This window comes from Leopardus geoffroyi, chromosome B1 (assembly GCF_018350155.1).
Source record: "Leopardus geoffroyi isolate Oge1 chromosome B1, O.geoffroyi_Oge1_pat1.0, whole genome shotgun sequence".
Classification (NCBI taxonomy): Eukaryota; Metazoa; Chordata; class Mammalia; order Carnivora; family Felidae; genus Leopardus; species Leopardus geoffroyi.
In genome coordinates this window covers 26,892,607-26,911,688 of record NC_059327.1, presented here as the reverse complement: position 1 = coordinate 26,911,688, position 19,082 = coordinate 26,892,607, and the positions used below count along the sequence as shown (strand labels likewise).

Genomic DNA, 19,082 nt, shown 5'->3' with positions numbered 1-19,082 from the left:
GGATCTGAGCAGCAGAATCTTATCAACAGGCCCACTGAGACAAATCCATGCCAGCTGACCTCATGTCTGCTCAAGAGAAAGACAGTCTGATAGGCCAGCCTGGTGGCTGTGCCCACTGCAGGCAGGCAGCTTGATTGACAAGCCCACCCAAATTGAGAGAAAGCACGTTTCCCCACAGGAATATCATGCCCCTGCGGCCAAAAGAGAGAATACGGGGCAGGTGGCATGCCCAGTACAGTTCCACTGCACTTAGTGCCTGCTTTGTGTCCTTACTGGACACAACGTAGGGCATTTTCCGGATGATGTGACATTACGGTGCATCGTGGCATGCTGTGACCATCCCCCTGCTTGCAGCTCAAAGAATAAGCAGAAGCGAAGATCATGGATTCCAGAATGTTTTCTCCAATGTTTCTCCAAATCCACCAGCCAACCTATGCTCACAAACGCGCGTTTCCAAGGTTCCCCACCTCTGAGCAATCGCTGGGATGGCCTTTGTGAGTCACCTCTGTCCCCATCTGGCCCGAACAAGACTTCAAGTCTCCCCTTGCAAGCCCCGCCCCAACGCTGACACTCGGGAAGCCTGTGCCTTTTCCGGGCCGTGATGAGAGCTTACGCGGGGTAGCAGGGGCCCACAGACCTGAACGTTACCTTAGCCTCGCCCTGCAATCAGTGCCAACACCCACGGTGACCCGGACTGGGAGGGGGGACACGGCTGGGGGAGGAGGCAGTGGTGGGGACACAGGACACAGGATGATGGAATGCCCATCTGGGTAACATCGGCCGAAGGCTCGAATTCTTAAGAACCTGGCTAACTTCAATCACTCATGCACCAGAACGTGAATTCCTGGGGCGCAGAGTTTCTTGTCTATCCGGGTCACAGCTCCACCTGCTCCACCCAGGGCAGCCCCTGGCCCGTTCGGGAGTCATGAAGTATTTGTACCACGAATGGGTAACTCTGCTGCTCTGCCTTCTTCGCGAAACTAGTCTGGGGTCTCCACTAGTCTGTGGCCGGGCCTGTCTGTGGAGCGGGGCTAGAAAGTCAGTCCTGCCATTCGGGGCCGGCCGCTGGAGGCAGCCGAGTGACCGGGCCAGGCAGCCAGCAGGCTGCCGTGCAGTGCCCGGGGCTGGGATGAGTCAGGAACTTTGCACGGAGGAGCTGTGACGCGGGTGGGGGGCCCCTTTGGGCTGGTGCTCGGGGCAGAAACGCACAGACAGACACACGGGAGGCCTCAGCCGAAGAGCGCCGGAAGGAGAACAGGACGGTTATGTAAGACAGAAGCGGGGATCAAAGGCCTGCACAGGGCGCTCTCCCACATGGCACTATTCTTGGGCTTTTTTCTTCCTTCAGCTCCAGAGGATGTGATGAAAAGGAGGGGGAAAAACCTGCTGCGGAAAGAAGCTTCGTTCACTCGGCTTGGGAGACAAGCTCTCACCTTCGCTCAGGCCCCTCAGGAGCTGAAAGGGGGCCCATCCCCAGCGCCCCCAGCCATGCCAAGGGGCCTGGACCCACTTGTTCTTGGGAGGCATCTTTTGCAGGCCTGGTGTCCTGCCACTGTCCTGTTTGCTACGCCCATTAGTGCTTACCCCGCTTTCCTCACCCCCACCATTCTAGCGTTTGGGGGGTCCAGTGACTGCGGTCCCCAACTGCGGCCCGCTCTCGGCTTTCTCCTCTTCTGCTTCTCCCCGGTGGCTTCTGTGGTCAAGAAGTACCTCCTTGGCAACCAGCTGTGGGGGTTAAGGAGAGCTGCCTGCCAAGTCTCCCCCCGACCCCCCAGCAGCCCAGCAGAGATCACCTCCGGCTTTGCCCAGTACGGCTCCCCTGGGCCAGGCGAGGGGGCTCGCTGCACCCGAAACTCACTCCCGAGCTGCCTTAAGCTACCTTTGTTCTCCACTTGTACACACCTGGGAGCCATGGGGGGGGGGGGGGGGTGGGAGGGGGGCAAGGGTAAGAATCCAGAGCCAGACACCGGGGTCACAACCCTGGCTCTGCGAAGCAGCACGTTCCTCCCCGGGAACCTCCCCGGGGCCCCAAACTCTGCGTGCCTCACCGTCCTCCTCTGTAAACTAGGGGGTCATTGCAGGACCCACCTCCTAGGCCTGTTGTGAGGATTAACTGGGCTCCCGTAGCACCTAGAACAGCGCCTGACATGCGGCGGATGCTTGATAAATATTTGTAATTATGATTACATCTCTCCTAACCCCTCCTATCCTTCAGGGCCTAATTAGATGTCTCGTCAGGGTCTTTCTCTTCTCTGAGCTCCCCGAGTACGTTCATCTGAACCTCGAAAGATAACGCTTTGCATCACACGTTGTCCATGGGATTCTGTGAGTCTGGAATGTTCTTCGGCGAGGCTCTCTGTGCTCCTCACAGAGGCTGTGAGCGCCCCAGCTCCGGGCGCGGCCTCTCCCGTGGTGGCCGGTGGCTAGTTGCCCTGAACCCCTGCCGACAGTCTCTGTGAACCAGGACATTTTGGGGTGTGGGAGGGGGTGGATTTCTTACAAACTAATTTCAAAACTGTCTTTTAGGGTTTCCATATTTAAATTCAGACAACCAAGAACGATTTTTCATGATTCTATCGTGCGTGGAGACATAAAGATTAATCAACCCATCTCACTTCGTTGGAGCCAGAAACCTTTGAGTCATGCCTCCCTCTCGTGCCTCCCTTTCCCCCTGGTCCCCGTCTCAGTCTGTCACTGGGTCCTGTGGCTTTCACCGCATCCTTCCCCTCCTGAACTTCCGCAAGGCATCCGCCCTACTTGGGGCCCCGCCGTTTCTTGCCTGGCCTGTTGCAAAAAGTTCTCACCGGTGTCTCTGCTTCCAGTCTCTGCTGCCCCTCCCCCGGGGCATCGTACGAAAACGCAAATTAGAGCATCGTCTCTCACTGACCACCGAGTACAAGTTCCAATTCCACGCGAGGCCATCAGCCCCATGGCCTACTCAACCTCACTAGACTCGGCTCCCGTGCTCCTTCCAAGCACCTCGGATTCAGGTCCTGACAACTCTCCCTTCTGCTGAGCACAGCTTTCTTCCCCGACTCTCTTCCCCTGGCAACCGCCACCCTGGCTTCGAGGCCAGATCAGATGTCACTTCCCCGAACTCCCCTCGCAGCTGTCTCCGCATCTTTCTGTTCCCAGAGAGCCTGGTGCGATCCTTCACTGGGATGCCTGTGGCTGTTGGTGGTAGCTCCCAGGGGTTCGGCTCCGTTCCTTTGGCACCCGTGCCTGGCACACGTTAGATGACCGGGAAATATGGGATCGACCTAAAGTAAAGAGCACCCTAAAGCGACTTACCTCCCATTCTTTGCTCGCTCTTTTCGGCAATATGATCGGAAGGGTGGTTTTTATACTCACTGCCTCAACTTTGTCCGTCCGTCCCGTTCTCTCTTGCATCCATTTCAACCAAGGTGGAGTCCTGTCGAGGGCACCGGTGACCTCCGTGTTGTTAAACCTCCGATCTCTGTCCTCATCGTCACAATGGATCACCGCCTCCTCCTTGCTCATTTTCCTCCCCCAGTTCCCCGGACACACAATCTTCGGGTGTTCCTCCCGTCTCCTTGGTGGCTCCTTCTTAGACTTGGCTAAGTCCTCCTCATCTTCCTGACCTCCTACTGCTGGACTCTTAGGGTTTGATCCTGGGACCTCTTCTCTTTTTTGTCTACTTTCTACCTCACTCCCTGGACTCCCTTGTCCAGAGTGATGGCCTTAAGCACCATGTCTCCGTTGATTACTTCCAACTTGAGAACACCTGCCTATCCTTCTCTCTTGAACGTAAAGTTCCTGTGTCCAGCTGAATAGTCCACATCTCCACTCCACATTTCAAACTTGTTAAACAGAAATCCTGATCTACCTCCCCAACACCTCCTTCCCCCTCAGTCCCGCCATCTCAGTGAATGTCAACTCCAGCCTTCTGGCTTCTCAGCTCAAACACCTTGAGCCTACTTGCAGCTCTTTCTTTCTCTCACACCCTACCTCCGATTTGTCACCAAACCCTCTTGCTCTGTCTTCAGTGCATATACAGACTCCAACCACTTCTCACTGCTCCGGCCAGTCTCGCCCGGCCTGTTCCAATGGGTCCCTGGCTGGTCACCTTGCCGTGGCCTTCGTCCCCATCAGTTTATTTCAAGAAGATGACCTGATTGGTCTCGTGAAAACCTGAGCCAGATCACGTCACTGCTCTGCGCAGAACTCTCCAGCGGCTCCCGTCTCACAATGGCCTGCAAGGCTCCGGGCGATGCAGCCCTATCACCTTTCTGCCACCACACACTACTGTTCTCTCCCTCCCTCCTTGACTCGGCTCCAGCCACACTGGCTTCCTTGCTCCTTGCTGTTCCTCAGACAGGTCAGGCACACTCTGCTTCAGGGATATCGGACTTAACTACTCTCGCAGCCTTGAATGCTTCCCAAAGCTGCACACTCACCCCTCCACCACCTTCAAGTCTTTCCACAGGCCACTTTCCCAATGATCCTCCCTCAACGCCAGTTATGACACTTGTAATTTACTTTAAAATACTTCAGTATGGTCAGTGGTGTATGAGAGATGTGCCCGTTAGTTTAATTCTAGAGATGGTCAGTTCGCGTGCAATCAAGAATGCACGGCTCAGGGATGCTCAGCTGGCGTTCCACTGGCAAAGGCCACACTCCATGGCAGGTGCTCCAAGAGTTTCTGTTGCCCCATCTCAAGCAATGACCAACATTGTTAATTAGCACAGTAAGTTAAAAAGAGAAAAAAAAAAAGGTCTTTATTGGTGAAACTACAAACCTGTTGGGGCGCCTGGGTGGCTCAGTCGGTTAAGCGTCTGACTTCGGCTCAGGTCGTGGCCTCACGGGCCGTGAGTTCGAGCCCCGCGTTGGGCTCTGGGCTGTCAGCTCAGAGCTGACAGCCCAGAGCCCGGAGCCCGCTTCGGATTCTGTGTCTCCCTCTCTCTCTGCCCCTCCAATGCTCATGCTCTGTCTCTCTCTGTTTCTCAATAATAAATAAACATTAAAAAAAGTAAAATAAAAAAAGAAACTACAAACCTGTTAAGCAACATGGTAAAATTGAAGAATTGCCTTTCTTAGGTAAAATCACCTCTTCGGATTGGCTCCCTCAGTTTTGCTATGACGATACGTAAATAGGGCATACGAATCCAGTAAGGCTTGTAACCTGTGCCCACTAGGAGACCCTTGTTCCCTATCCTGCCCCATCATCAGATACCAGTTTGGAAGAAACTGTGGTGTATGGTCCCAACTGGAAGGCAGAGAACCTTGGAAACGTGAAAGGTCGCTGGGAATTCAGAACAGGTTTTATGAATGCTGTCAGGCCTGCTTTGCGAACAAGTACTCGGCTAATAGATGTGATAAGCAGAATCCGGTTTGAGATTTCCCGATGGTGACATTGTGGGGGAATGGCCAACCGTCACCTACCTCAGACTTCTTCGTGGCCACCATCATCTGCCAAAAAGAACCTGGGAACTGAGCAGATACAAACCAGCTTAGGTCTAGTTTACAAAACCTTCTTATTTAAAAGCTTTACCATCCTCCCACACTCCGTAGCTCTATCCCTGTTTTATTCTCCATGACCTGTCAACCTGTAACATACTATACACGTTACCTTTTTGTGTTTGGGGCCTGTCTACCTGTAGATAATACAAGCTCCTCGAAGTCAGGGATTTTCATCGTAATTTATTGACCAATAAATTGGTCCTGCTGACCACCACCACCCGGTACAAATAACAATGCCTGCGTGTTTGTTAACTGAATCAAGAAAAAATGGAGTGCTGAAAGAGTTGAAAAGAGGATTACTTTGGGCTGGAGAATCAAGAACACAGAGCATTTGATCATGACAAGGAACAAAGACCATGCCTCTAAGTGTATAGGCATGAAGGTATCGTTTGCCACACTAGGAAGAGCCACATCCTTTCAGAAATGTCAGTGCGTCTCCGTGAACCGAAAGTGAAAGGGGCAGATATAATGTCAACAGAAGTTTTGTCCAAATTTCCAGTTGACTCAAAAGGGAAGTTTGAAGTCTCTTCTTGAGACGGGTTACTGTTCTCGTTTTGCATCACTCGGATGTGGGGTGACCGTCAAACAGACCCGCGATGGGTTCCATGAGGCCTGGGTGGGAGCGGACTGGGAATCACACAGCGCGCAAATTCGTCCACGCATGCGCAGAGCGGGGCGCGCGCTTTCTTCGGCTGTCGCGAGAGACCCGGGAGAAGGACACGTGTGAGCCAAAGCGCTCAGGAGAGAAAATACAGAGCACATCCAAGGAAGACACAGAGCAAAGGGTGACTCCGGACAAAGGGTCAAAGATGTTGGGAGAGGGAGCAGATGTTTCGGGGTAGACTCCTTGAACGTGGCCAGCAATAGAGTCATCAGACGTTTAAAATCAAGAGGTACGATCGGAGCTGTGTTTAAGAAAGTTAATCCCGCAGCAGTGTGGGGAAAAGGCTGTGGACGCACCACCCGTTTTGGTGGGAGATGGTGGGGCCAAGAGACATCTGCGTCTTCATGGATGTAAGGAGAGGGCTGGGGGATTCCTCTGCCTGTTCACCACTTCTCTTCCCCGCTCCCCAGCGGAGCTTCCGGCAGATGCTTGGGCTATGGAATGACCAGTGTTTACCCAACCTTTGTCTCTTTTCTGCTGCATTGGGAAGAAAGGGGGTACTTTTTAGTTTTAATTTTTTCCAGTGTTTATTTATTTTTTGAGAGAGAGAGAGACAGAGCACGAGCAGGAGAGGGGCAGAGAGAGAGGGAGACACAGAATCGGAAGCAGGCTCCAGGTTCTGAGCTGTCAGCACAGAGACCAATGCGGGGCTCGAACTCACGAACCTTGAGATCAGGACCTGAGCTGAAGTCCGACACTCAACGGACTGAGCCACCCAGGCGCCCCAAGAAAGGGGGTACTTTTAAGGACACAGTACCCAAATAACTCTTACACAGTTCCTACCCTTGCCAAGCATATCCTACTTGCTTCTCTGTCAACTTTCCCATTTCAGCACCTTCTGGAGAAGTTAGGAACTAGGCTAGGAAGGGCAGGAACAGGCAAAAGAGAGGCAAGAGAGAAAACCGCCACCAATGGGCTGCCTTGCGCCCAGGCAATGCTCTTCCCAGGGCTGACCTCTTCTCTCCCCTGGTTCCTCGGCCAGGAAATGCTGCCCACCAGAGCCCTGACCACAGAGCAGGAGAGCGTGGGAGAAACGGGTGGGGGGGGGGGGTGGGGGTGGCGGGGGTGGTGGTACTTGGAAAGTGCTGATTCCAGCAGCCTTGCAATATGCCTTCTGATCTAGAAACTCCTTCCCTGTCTTCAGGGACGTCCTCCATACACTGCCTTCTAAAGCAAGGACAGCCAAGCTCTCCCAGCGAATCTGGCACTCTCCCTTGTCCCCCTCACTCTCCTCAACTGCTCTTAGCAATTGCTTCTGACTCTCCTGACAAGCCATAGGTCACCTTCCACAGCCTGGGAAACTGCTCATCCCTGGAATCTGACAACCTAGTACAAGCAGATTTGCCTTGGCCCCAATCCAAGGCTAGAGCATTTCGATTTCTGTCTGTGGCCACGTTGGCCTCTCCACCAGACCTCTGCCTTCCCCTTGCCTGCCCTGGGACAAGCGCCCTTGGAGTTGAGGCTCCCTAGCCCTCCTCCACCCCCAGCCCAGCAGGGGAAGGAGCTGCTGGAGGGAAGGTCCAGGAGCACAAAGCAGGTTCAGCTGTGCATGTGGGATCCAGGAACAGCGCAGGGCCCCAGGAGACAAAGATCCTTCCCTTGAGGTTCTGAGATATCCTGAGGGGGGCATAAGCTATTGACCCAGCAGGCAATTGCTCTCTTGGTCAGAAATAAATGTACCTGTCTGATCTCTAGATGGGCATGTGCTTGGGGACCTCAGAGAAGTGAATGAGTTAAGAGGTAAGGTAGGGGACATGCGTCTTGAACCAGGTAGCATGCCAGGCTCTTTTACGTCATTATATTGAATCCTTGGGCTGCTCCTAAGGTGTGTGGGTTTTGTCCCATTTGTCAGCAGAGGAAACTGGAACTCAGAAACATTAATTAACCAACCTAAGGGCACACAGCTAGAAAGGGCCAATCTGGGATTCAAATCCAGTTCCGGCTGATTCTAGAACCTGAGCTCTCTCAGCCACACAGAACTACCTCCTGGGGAGAGTGTCAAGAAGAATGATATTGAAGATTTCAAGCCTCTTTCTGGGAAGAGTTAACAGCAGCTGTGTTGTGTCACCAAAATTCATACGTTAAAATCCTAACTCCCCGTACCTCAGGATATGATGTATGTATTTGGAGATGGGGTTTTTGAAGAGATAATTAAGTTAAGATGAAGTCATAAGGGTGGGCCCTAATCCAATATGATTGGTGTCCTTATAAGAAGAGGAAAGTAAGAAAGGCCACTGTGAGGACACAGAGAGAAGCCAGCCACCCATGAACCAAGGGGAGAGGCCTCAGAAGGAACCACCCCTGCCGGTACCTTGATCTTGGACTTTGGGCCTCCAGAACCGAGAAAATAAATTCCTGTTGGTTAAGCCACTGCGTCTGTGGTCCTTTGTTATAGCAGCCCAAGCTCACTAAAGCAGGTCCCCATTTTCTGGGTGCTCATTGTGGTCTACACCCTGGCAGGGTATTTGACATGGAGTCATGTTCAGAAAGGAGCCCCATCCAAGAAGTAGGCAGAAGAGGTTCCTCAGTCCTTTCAAAATAGGACTACAAGTGGGGGCACCTGTCTGGCTCAGTTGGTTCAGTGACTGACTCTTGGTTTCAGCTCAGGTCATAATCTCGTGGTTTCATGAGTTCGAGCCCCATGCCGGACTCTGTGCTGACAGTGTGGAACCTGCTTGGGATTCTCTCTCTCCCTCTCTCTCTCTGCCCCTCCCCTCATACCGTCTCGGTCTGTCTCAAAATAAATAAATAAACTTAAAAAAAAACCCACACAACAGAACTAGAAGCAGCACAGGAGGGTTCAGAGAGACAGACACAGACCCTCCCTGATGACAGGCACAAGCTGACCTTGAGGCACTGGCCAGGTAGGAGTCCAGGCCCTTCTTCTCGGGGCCTCATTTGAGCAACTACTATTCTTCTCTGCAATGATGAGAACGAAATGCAAGACAGCTCACTCCTGGATCCTCCCTGATCCTCCCTGTCCACCCCCAAGCACCCCGCATCAATCATCACCCAGTGATTGCTGCTGACCTTCCAGAGCGGTAACTAACTCAAGAAGCACCGACACGTGGGAAAACCCAGACTGGAGGTGGAATAAAATCGGTCTCTGAATTTTGCGAGCACCGAATTTGAATACATCCTATCACAAGCGAGCAGGAGTTAACACATACAACAGAAGAGGAAGAAAGCCCCTTTGAATTGCAAGGGTGGGGACGGAACAAGGAGGTTTTACAAAAATGAGCCCAGGTAGGGACAGGGAGGTTGGAAATGGGTGTTTCAAGAAGAAAAAGAAATGTATATACACACACTTGTGCAGATGTGTATGTATATACAAACACATGCATACACGTATGCGTGCGTATATATGTATTTGTGCCCACGCACAGAGATACACACACACATTTTATCTTCTGAAATCTTGGGGAATTTCATACAGGAAAAGACCTTTGTCAGAGCTGCTCTACAGGGAAGGGTTAAGCCCATCTGCAACTTTTTTTTTTTTTTTTTTTTTTTTGAGAGATTGTGAGCATGAGCAGGGGAGGGACAGAGAGAGAGGGAGAGAGAGGATCTGAAGCAGAGGATCTGAACCAAGCACAGAGCCTGATGTGGGGCTCAATCCCATGAACCGTGAGATCGTGAACTGAGCCAAAGGCAGCCACTTAACCGTCTGAGCCACCCAAATGTCCCGCACAACATTTTTTCTTGATTCTTCAGCCAGTTGGAGAGCAGGCACAGAAACAGGGGTCCTCGTAAGGAAGACCAAAAGAATCTACAGTTTTAGCATTCTGCAGTTTGGTATTTTTCAACCTTGGTAACTTCCAAGTGGAAATCCTGAAAATTTAAAAAACCATTTCTGTGCTTTTCCCACCCCAAACTCTGTGAAGCTACTGCTAAAGGTACCTAGTCTGATCTCCTGCCTTTCCTTTTAAACCAACACCAAATCCCCCAGAAAAATGTCTGCTCTAGAATTACATCCACTGACATTTGTGTCAAATATTTATCAGTATGCTCTGTTTACTCCACTTTAATTCACATGTATAAAAGAGAAAAAAGGAAAAAAACCTCTGCCTGGCTTAATATTCTAGAAGCGAATACATTCTGACCACACTTCATTACAAGCCTGAAAAATATCCCTTATGAAAGGAGAAAAAAAAGTATATGTGGTGTTTATGCCTCAGGCCAGGAAGTATACCCTTTAGCTCGGGTTCTGCTCTGCACAGCCATCTACACACATAAGCCTGTTTCAATGTGACTGCCTTTGTGCGCCTCAGCTGAGCGGAAGCAGCTAGTTTGGTCAGAAGTTCCTGCAAAGCACACGCCTCTTCAGGGCGGGATTGGAAACTGCCTGGAGCTTTGGACAGTTGCTCAGGCTAGAGGGGTCCAAGGAGAAGTTGGCCCCGTGGACTAGCTGGAGGCTAAGGGTCTGGATGGGTCTCTCCAGGCACCTGAGCTGTGGTCCTGGGTCCCCCGGCTGCAAACATCAAAACCACATAAAAGGTGCAGGAAATGGTGGGCAGAGAAGCCAGCAAGAGTGATGGTGTGCTGGAGCAGGTGAATCCTGCAGGGTGTGTGAAAGACCGTAAGGAGCACAAACGAGAAACACAGAGGTGGCGCTGGGGGGAGGGGGAGAGGGAGACAGGAGGGGGGAGGGGGGGCGATACAAGGAGCCTCGGCACTTGTTCTGCATAGAGCTCGGCCTGAGGATTGTAGGAGTTTCGTCAGGGTTCAAGCACAGAGCTTACAGTGTTGCCATTCACACGATATGGACAGGGGCTTTCGTGTGAATTTGCTGCAATGTCTAAGATGAGTTTAATTCTGCCATTGAAAATCAGGAAAACCCCGGCTGGAAGCGGGAAGCTTGCTGCAGACTGAATGTTTGTGTCTCCTCAAGCTTCAGATGTTGAAACCCTAATTCCCAGGGTGATGGTACTCCCGAGAGGTGGGGCTCTGGGGGGTGATTAGGTCTTGAGGGTGGAGCCCTCATGAATGGGATTAGTGTCCTTGTAAGTAGAGACAGGCCAGAGCTTGTGTCCTCCTTCTCTACCGGGTTATGATGCCATGGAAAGACGGCCACCTGGAAGCCAGAAAGCAGGTCCCCACCAGACCCCAGATCTGCCGGCACGGTGATCTTGGGCAGAATCCCCAGCCTCCAGAACTCTGAGAAATGAATGTCTGTTGTCTCAGCCGCTCTGTCTGTGGTATTTGGTTATAGCAGCCTGAACAAACTAAGACAGATACTTTGCCCAGGAGTAGAATTGGAGGCTACGGTTTCATCAACAGCACTTCTCACATTTCTTGGTGGAAGGAGAAGTACCGTGCAGAAAACAGTAAGAAAGAAATGAGTGCAAGGCAGCAAGGATTGGAGGAAGCCAGAAGCCGGAAGGGTTGCCTTTCTTGCTGAAGGGGTCACAGAAGTTCTCACTGATACAGTGAGATGTGTGTGGGGATCCGTGGGGTGGGTGGAGACATATGGAGGGGGATGGGAGGGGGGAGCACGGAGCAGTCCAGGGTAGCGGGACGCAGCAGAAAGGATCCAGGGGCCTTTTGTGGCACATTGGCCGATGGGCAAACACCTGGCTTAACAGCTGGGCCAGCTCAGTAGCCTGGCCTGACGACACTGTACCTACCCAGGCTTCTCTCAACGCACCTGGAGTTTTGCCAGTTGCACCTCTGATTCTGATGTATGAATCAGAAATGCTGCCTCACAGGCATCTCCCGGCTTAAAAAATTCTCCAAAAGAAAGGGAATAAATTTTGAAGAACGACACTCTCCCAAATTAGCCTAAGCATTTAGTAACACTCCCATTGAGAAGATGTGGAAAGTAAAGGTCAGAACTCATCCAAAGTTCCCCAGGTGGCTAAATGACCAAGTTAGCACAGAAACCCACATTTGTCTGGCTCCAAAGCCTGTGTCTTTTTCCACTGCACCAAACGAAAGCCAGGTCTGGAGAGGATATAGCTGAGGTTCAAGGCAGGGGCATCCAGATGGGCTTTGAAAAGGGCCCTTTGGTCACCTGGAGGAGAAGACCGTTCTCATTCCCTTTTTCCTTGGTAGGGAGGTTGAAGACTGTGTGACAGACAGGATACAGGACACCAGGAGTCTGGGGAAAAAGAGAAATAGATTAGATTAAAAACGGAGTTGGCTGGGTGCAAATTAGTTAACCTCTAATCAATGGGATAAATAGCAGGATGTAATTAACCACTGCTTAAAGAGAACCCTGGGTATTTCCCTCAGTGAGCAAACCCCTGGGGATTGTTATGCTAATCGCAGCTGAAAAGGTAGAGAGAGAGACAAGTCTTATCTGGAAAAGAATAGAGCAGGTTTAGCTGTTTTCCTTTTGTAGGTTGATGCCGGCTGGCCCAAATCATTTCTTTTAAAAAACAAAAATTCGATTAAGCAGCAGATTAGATTGTATGGAGGAGAATTTGCACTGTAGGAGGGGCAGCTCCTGGTGCAGAACATGGAGGCAGTGTCGTGACCAGGGTGCGTGGGCAGGTGGGGCTGTCATTCTGCAGGAGCTTCTGGGGACTCCTGCCCACGGAGAAGCTTGAGGGAGAGAGCAGAGACCTTTTGCTCCCCCTCGTCTCTGCTTCTCCCTTGGTTCCTTTGCAGGGCTGGTAATCTGAGCATCCTATCCAGCTGGGAGAGGCTGTTCATGCCCTGACCCCAGAAAACGATGATTTCAACTGGAGTGAACCGATCAATCTCCTGCACTGTCAAAGGCCTTTTGCTTTTTGCTAAAATTGGTAATTAAAGGTGGAAATTTTTCATTCATGAGTTGTTGGTTCTTGGCCTCTCCCTTCTGTCTACCTGAAAACTCAGAAATAAGGACTTCAGGGTTGCTAAATGATTAAGGGTTTCTAAAGCCACTGATTGGCTAAGTGGGACCGGTTTGTCACTCAAGCAAAGCTCGAACTGAAACTCTGATACCCTTCCTTGCACTAACCAGTACCCGCTCAAGCTGTGATATGGTTATCAAGGGAATCAGGATACAGCATCCCCAAATATGCCACTTTGGCATAAGGATTGTTTTGAGCTGAAGGCATTTGAAAAAAAAAAACAGACATAAGAAGAGCTCTCTGTTCCCTTCCCCATCTGCCTAAAAGTAGCACATAAATTTCCCTTGTGCGGGTGGCTCCTTCCATATAAGGAAGGGGAGAACAATCCTTAACCACCAGAGACAGAGATGGCACCAAGATGAGTCTGTACAAATCTTAATAAACAATCTTTATCTAACGTTAGTTTCCTCCCGTAGATTTCCTAGTTGTCTTTCCATAACTTATCAGCCCTAGAAGCCCAACCACCCTTTGTCTAGTCATTTACTACAATTTATTACCCTTTGTTAAAATGGCATTGAAGTCCTTAAGTTTAACCACTTCTTTGGTTTTCATTTCTCTGTGAAGCCCCTGTGCATGTAAAAAAACAAACAAACCCACAAAACAAAACCCAAAATAAACAAGAACAACAACAAAAAACCCCAACTAACACCAATTAAAATTAAATGCTTTTTCTCTTGTTAACCTATCTTTGTCAGTTTAATTTGCAAGCCCCAGGTACAAACCTAAGAGGGTAGAGGAAAGATTTTTTTCATCTCCTACAGTTTTGATGAGAGTTAACCAACTGTTACACAAATAAAACCTCAATGAAGCCAAAACATGGAAGCAAAGAATAGCATAAACATCTAATAGTAAGGACACACACTCCCCACACTTACTGGGCAGGAAGGACCATGCCCAGGACCGTCTGCAGATTGAATGTGGGGCATCAGTGGATAATGATGATCTGGAGCTAAGGTAGCAACTATGGTAACAAGTAGGTAGAATGACATAGGTTTTCTTGGTTGTTTTGTTTTGTTTTGTTTTTACTGTTTCTCTAATGAATAATGCCCCAAAGTCCAAGATTTTCTGTGATAGTCTTAATTTGGGGCTGTTCTGATTGCTTTCGATTAAAGAAGATATATAAAACATATAAACAAATGTGATTTCATGTTTACCTCTTGGTAAGAATTTTATAGAAATAATTTCATAAGTCCAAAAATCTTTTCTGAGCATGTACTCGACATTTGATTAGGCAAATATGTTCACCAAGGCTGGGTCCTTAGAAAGGTGATTTTGATATTTTGTTGTCCTAAAAAAAAAAAAAAGTAAGCATTACATTATTTTTCCTAGTTTTATAGATGGTAAAATTAAGATCTAGAACAACTGACTTGCTTGCGATGACGTCACTGTCACTAGAGTCAGGCCCACACTTAGGTTACCTGGCATCTAAGGTCAGCTCACTGTCCAAGGCATAGATTTTCTACAGAGTTTTTGCATCATCTTGGCTCTCTTGTAGCTTCAGACCAATCGCTCATCTATTTTTAGCAGGCAAAACCACTGGGGAAGAGAGAGGTTAACAAATGAAAGGAAAAGATGTAAGGCACAAGGACAGAATGAATGTCAGAGGTGGGATAAAAGTTAAAAAAGAAAAAAAAAAGGACCTAACAGAGAAGTCAAGGATAACATTTAAGTAGATGAAATGCATTTTATTCGCACTGGCCTTTTCCTTCCATTTCCCTAATCCCGCAGCACTGTGCAATCCCTTTCTTTTCTGAATCCCCCTGGCATTTTATTTGTTTTTCCCTAATGATATTTATTAGATCCTTGCAATAACGTACGGTGACATTCACACCCTGAGTAGCCCGACTGAATTATAAACTCTTTGAAATTACAGTCAGTATTTTGGATAAGTTTGTTTCCCCCACCTTATTTCATGTGTTTGTTGAATAAATGTTATCAAGCTACTTGGGATATTAGCACTTGACAAAAAACATCTAAATAAAAACTACCAACTTTGCTCTCCGTGAGCAAAAGAGGGCCAGATAGGAGTTAGAGACTATTCCTGGTCTTGGGCATTTAGTGTGCCAGGCTCTGGGGAGGGAAAGGAGAAGGCTGCTGAGGTTTGGGCTTGGGGTTGACAGGAGGCTCTCCTGTGCATTCACACAGGGTGGGAAATGGACTAGACCTTAAAAACTGCCCTGCCCCAACTCTTCCATTTGCAGATGAGGAAACTGAGACCCATGGAGATTGTCTTGCCCAAGATCACAAAGCTACATGGTAGCGTAGCCTGGATTGAATAGTTTTCAAATAGATTAATGAACCAAGCAATGTATTGAAACCTTTCTTCAGAGACCCTAAGGTTAGAAACCTAGCATTTTAAATCATTAGCAAGTGCTATAGTATTATGCATAGAAAGTAAATGTGACAAAGTCAGGTCTAAAACTTGAGGCTATGTTTTTGACATTGCTTGCTGATGTTCAGTCCAAATGCTGAAGAACATTCCATTGCTTTTGAGTTCTGACTTGATGAGCAGAGGTGGGCAGGGAAGGACAGACATGCCTCAATTCCATTTGTGTATGTTGCCTAAGAACATGCAGGGGGCACACACTTTTCTGCTTTGAGGAGCATGAAGACAGCTTTCCAGTCCTTTTGGGCGTTCTCACTGCCAGAGGAGAAGCTTCCCAATCAGCTGATGTAGGAAGCCTAACCAACAGGTCCTTGCAAAGCAGATCATTTCCGTTCCAAGTGAGAGAGTAATGAGCAAGGTAACTTCTCTGCTCAGGAAAGAGGAATCCACAGACCCTTTCTTTCCAATGCCACCTTGATTAATTCATTAATGGGTTTTCAGGCAAGTTTTATTCAGGCACTTTGGGACAGGGCAGTGAGTCAGAGGTTGGCATCGAAACCAGAATAGAAGCCATAGTCCTCTCTGGGGATCCTACTCTGGGCTTTAAATTCCCAGATCACACAACAACCTAATTGGAAAGAAATGTTCTTAAACAAGAGCAGGGGTTTTGCCAGGTCTGCCAGGGACTAATAAGGTCGGTCTAAGGACTGTCTGATGAAAGAGAAGTTGGATTTACATGTCACAGCGAATTTTTAAAGTATTTTCACCCGGAGGGTTACTGCTGAATATAAATAAAATCTCTCTCCTTGGGCAATCCCACACCAACTCCTGCAGATATGCCTTCCTTAATTAAATTAACTTTGAAATGACATTCAAACAATGTCTTCCTGCCAAACGCCTTTGTTTTCTCCAAGATCTGCCTTATTGACAAGCTGTTTCACGAGGTTCCTTTGTAAACTGATTGTTTCCCACTCCCAGCCTGCACATTAATTGGAGAGGAGTTTTGACGTCTCTATAGCCGGTATCAGATAGCTCTTACATTGCATTCATTTAACCGTGTACCAAATGGCCGGCACACTTACAATACCAAAAATTAAAAATGAAAAAAAAATTATCTAGGGTGCTTACAGAGAACCGGATAAATACAAAATTTAAATTTCATCTGCTGAAATTCACACGCCTGAAGGCTCCGGAATTTCCCAAGTTGAGGAAAGAATTTTTTTTTTTTTATTAGTCTCTCAAAAATCAGGCATTCGCATTTGCAATTAAAGCTGCTGCTGGCTTAAATACATTAAGTCCGAAGCTGCGGCTCCCCTTCAGGGTGCGGGCGCGCAGGCGCGGGCACGCAGACGTGGACACACACACACACACACACACACACACACATGCCCGCCCACACCACCTTCCTTGTGAATTGCCTGCGGGATTTATGGGCTTCGCCACCACGGATTACTGTCAGGTGCAGAAAGCAAGCCTTTGTCCTTGGGCATTTTCCTCCCCCCCCCCCCCCCCGCCCCTGCTCCCCCGGATTTGACGGTTATTTACCGGCCACGTGAGCGCTGGGCGGGGGTCGGGCAGGGGAAACAAAGGCTAGCTGAGCGCGGCCAGTGTGGCCCAGGGACGGCTCCCCAGCTCCTGCGACACGTGTGAAATTAGCCCAGACCTGCCTCCGACTGAGAGGCTCCTCCAAGAGAAATCTCGTCCAAGCCCTTATAAAAGTGTCGGCGTTTCTTGAGGCCGGGAGAGCGCTCAGTCAGCGGGCCGGGCAAAGCCGGGTTCCTGGGCCGCCCCGGACCTCCGGGACTTGGGCGGCTTCTCGGAAAGGGCGCACACTTCTGGTGTACCAGTGAGAGCGAGTGTTTAGACAGAGCCTTGCTGCCGCTCAGCAAATGAGAAACCGGACACAGGCCCCCTTTGCCTTCAGGAGGAAGTACAAACCCCTCCCCAACGGAGAGGTCACGCAGTGAGCCTTTGGCTGCTGACCTCCCCACCCGGAGTGCCTGGCGCCCAAGGGCCTACCTCCCCGAGGCCTCGGTAGGTGCGCAGTTGTGGCCCCCTCCGATTAGCAGCAGCGTGCCGTGGGCGTTAAAATTTCGGAGGCACCGAAAAGTGATCAAAAATGCAGTGCTTTTTAAAACAAAATTAATTGCAAAAAAATTATATGAACAAAATATTAAATGCTAAGTAGAAACCGGATCAGTGCAGTGCCGTGCTGAGCCATTTTGTAATCCGAGGTAAAAGGAAGATCCCCTACTTGACCTGAGCCCGGGTATCAGGGGATTCGCGGCGCAGTAGGAGGGGATCGCGGGGGTAGGCCTCGGAAGCGGGGGGGCCCCTCCCGACGCCCGGCTGGGGAGTGGAGGAGGGGTCCTGGGGGCCCGGAGATGAGAGCTCCAGGGAACCGCTCTGCTAGTAACAAAGGCGGAGCGGAAGGCCGAGTTTGGGGCGGGAAGGACCCCGCGGCGGCCGTCGCTGCTTGGGTCGTGCTTCCAGGGGAGACCCAGAATGGAAGGCCCGACCCCGCTGCTACCGGGGCCTCGAGCGAGTCCTGTAATTCCCCCGCTCGGTGGTTAATTCTCACTAACAAGATTTGGCAAGATGTCGGGCGAATAATTTTTGGCTTGTGTCGTGTCCCCACCGCGGCGCGCACAAACCCCATGCCAAAAGCGGCCTCTGGGATATTAAATGCCTAAGTAAAACTGGGGGCGGGAAAAATGCTACATGACCTGGAAAGAGAGATGCGTGGAAACCTGAATCACCCTCAGAACTTATTCAATCCTTTACGCGTCAATTTCTCAGGGTCTAGCTTCGCACCAAATGTAGACCGTAACTGTCATTTCCTGGGAAAACAATTCACATGCATGCAAGATGAGGTGAAGACTTTTCCAAAAGCCGAAAACGTCGGGTTTTCCCCCCACCGGGATTCAATAAACATCTTTAGGAAGCGTGGACGGGAGTGGCACCCCTACCTTCCTCCATAGAAACAGCATTCCGGCAATTAATGCCTCCCTCTGGGTCGTAAAGCAACAAACCCAACACCTCACTACTACTGGGCTGCGGGGCAGGAGGGCTTTTCTCTTTCATCTTGTAAGTTAGGGCTTGCCCACGTTCTCGGGAAGCTATAAAGCTGATTTAATGGCTTGAGATGAAAATCGATCACGCTAATGCAGAAGCTAACGTCTGAGGAGTCGCTTTGACAAAACGACCGGCCGGGCGGAACGCACTCCGTAAGCCCCGGGCGAGGAGGTCCCCGGCCATGCCCGCTGGGCAGCGGGACAACGCTGCCCTCTCCACTTCGGTTCGCGGGAGGAGACCTGCGAGGCTGCTAAGGGGGAAGCACGGGGGCAAAAAGGAATGAAACCTCCAAAACCAAGCCCCGGCCGCCGTTAGGCCGGCTTCCCGGCGGGCCGTTTTCCGTACGCCGAACGCCGCATCGCCGCGGCGGGGAAGAATGGCTGGACTGCCACTAGGGTCCGGGCGGGACGCGTGCCGAAGAGGCCGGGGCCGGCCGGCGGGCTGCGACAGGCGCTGCCGCGTTCCATTCACAAAGTCCTGGCGCGGCCGCTCGCCTGCCGGTCGGAGGCCGCCTCCCTCTTCCTCTAGGTCTCGGTTTTATGAATGGGCCTGAAGGCGAGCGCCGAGCGCCCTGTTTACTCTGCTCTTTGTGACGTCGCGTTCCCATGACTGGGCGCAAGCGGCCCGCGCTCCATTCACGCGCAGGGGAGGGGGCAGGGGAGGGGCAGGCGGGGCCGAGGGAGCAGGCGCGGGGCGG

General features: G+C 50.5%; 1 long non-coding RNA gene across 4 annotated transcripts; it reads right to left on the bottom strand.

Annotated features, from left to right (window-relative positions):
- Window positions 1-9,987: 9,987 nt before the first annotated feature.
- LOC123586532 lies at window positions 9,988-19,054 on the bottom strand. Of its 4 annotated transcripts, none has more exons than XR_006706865.1 (4): window positions 18,280-19,054; window positions 14,403-14,520; window positions 14,139-14,272; window positions 9,988-12,245 (listed from the first exon to the last, which is right to left on the bottom strand). It is a non-coding gene; the product is annotated as an uncharacterized LOC123586532 (long non-coding RNA). The 4 variants fall into 4 exon arrangements; XR_006706864.1 differs by lacking the exon at window positions 18,280-19,054 and adding an exon at window positions 16,856-18,263; XR_006706868.1 differs by lacking the exon at window positions 14,403-14,520.
- Window positions 19,055-19,082: the final 28 nt, after the last annotated feature.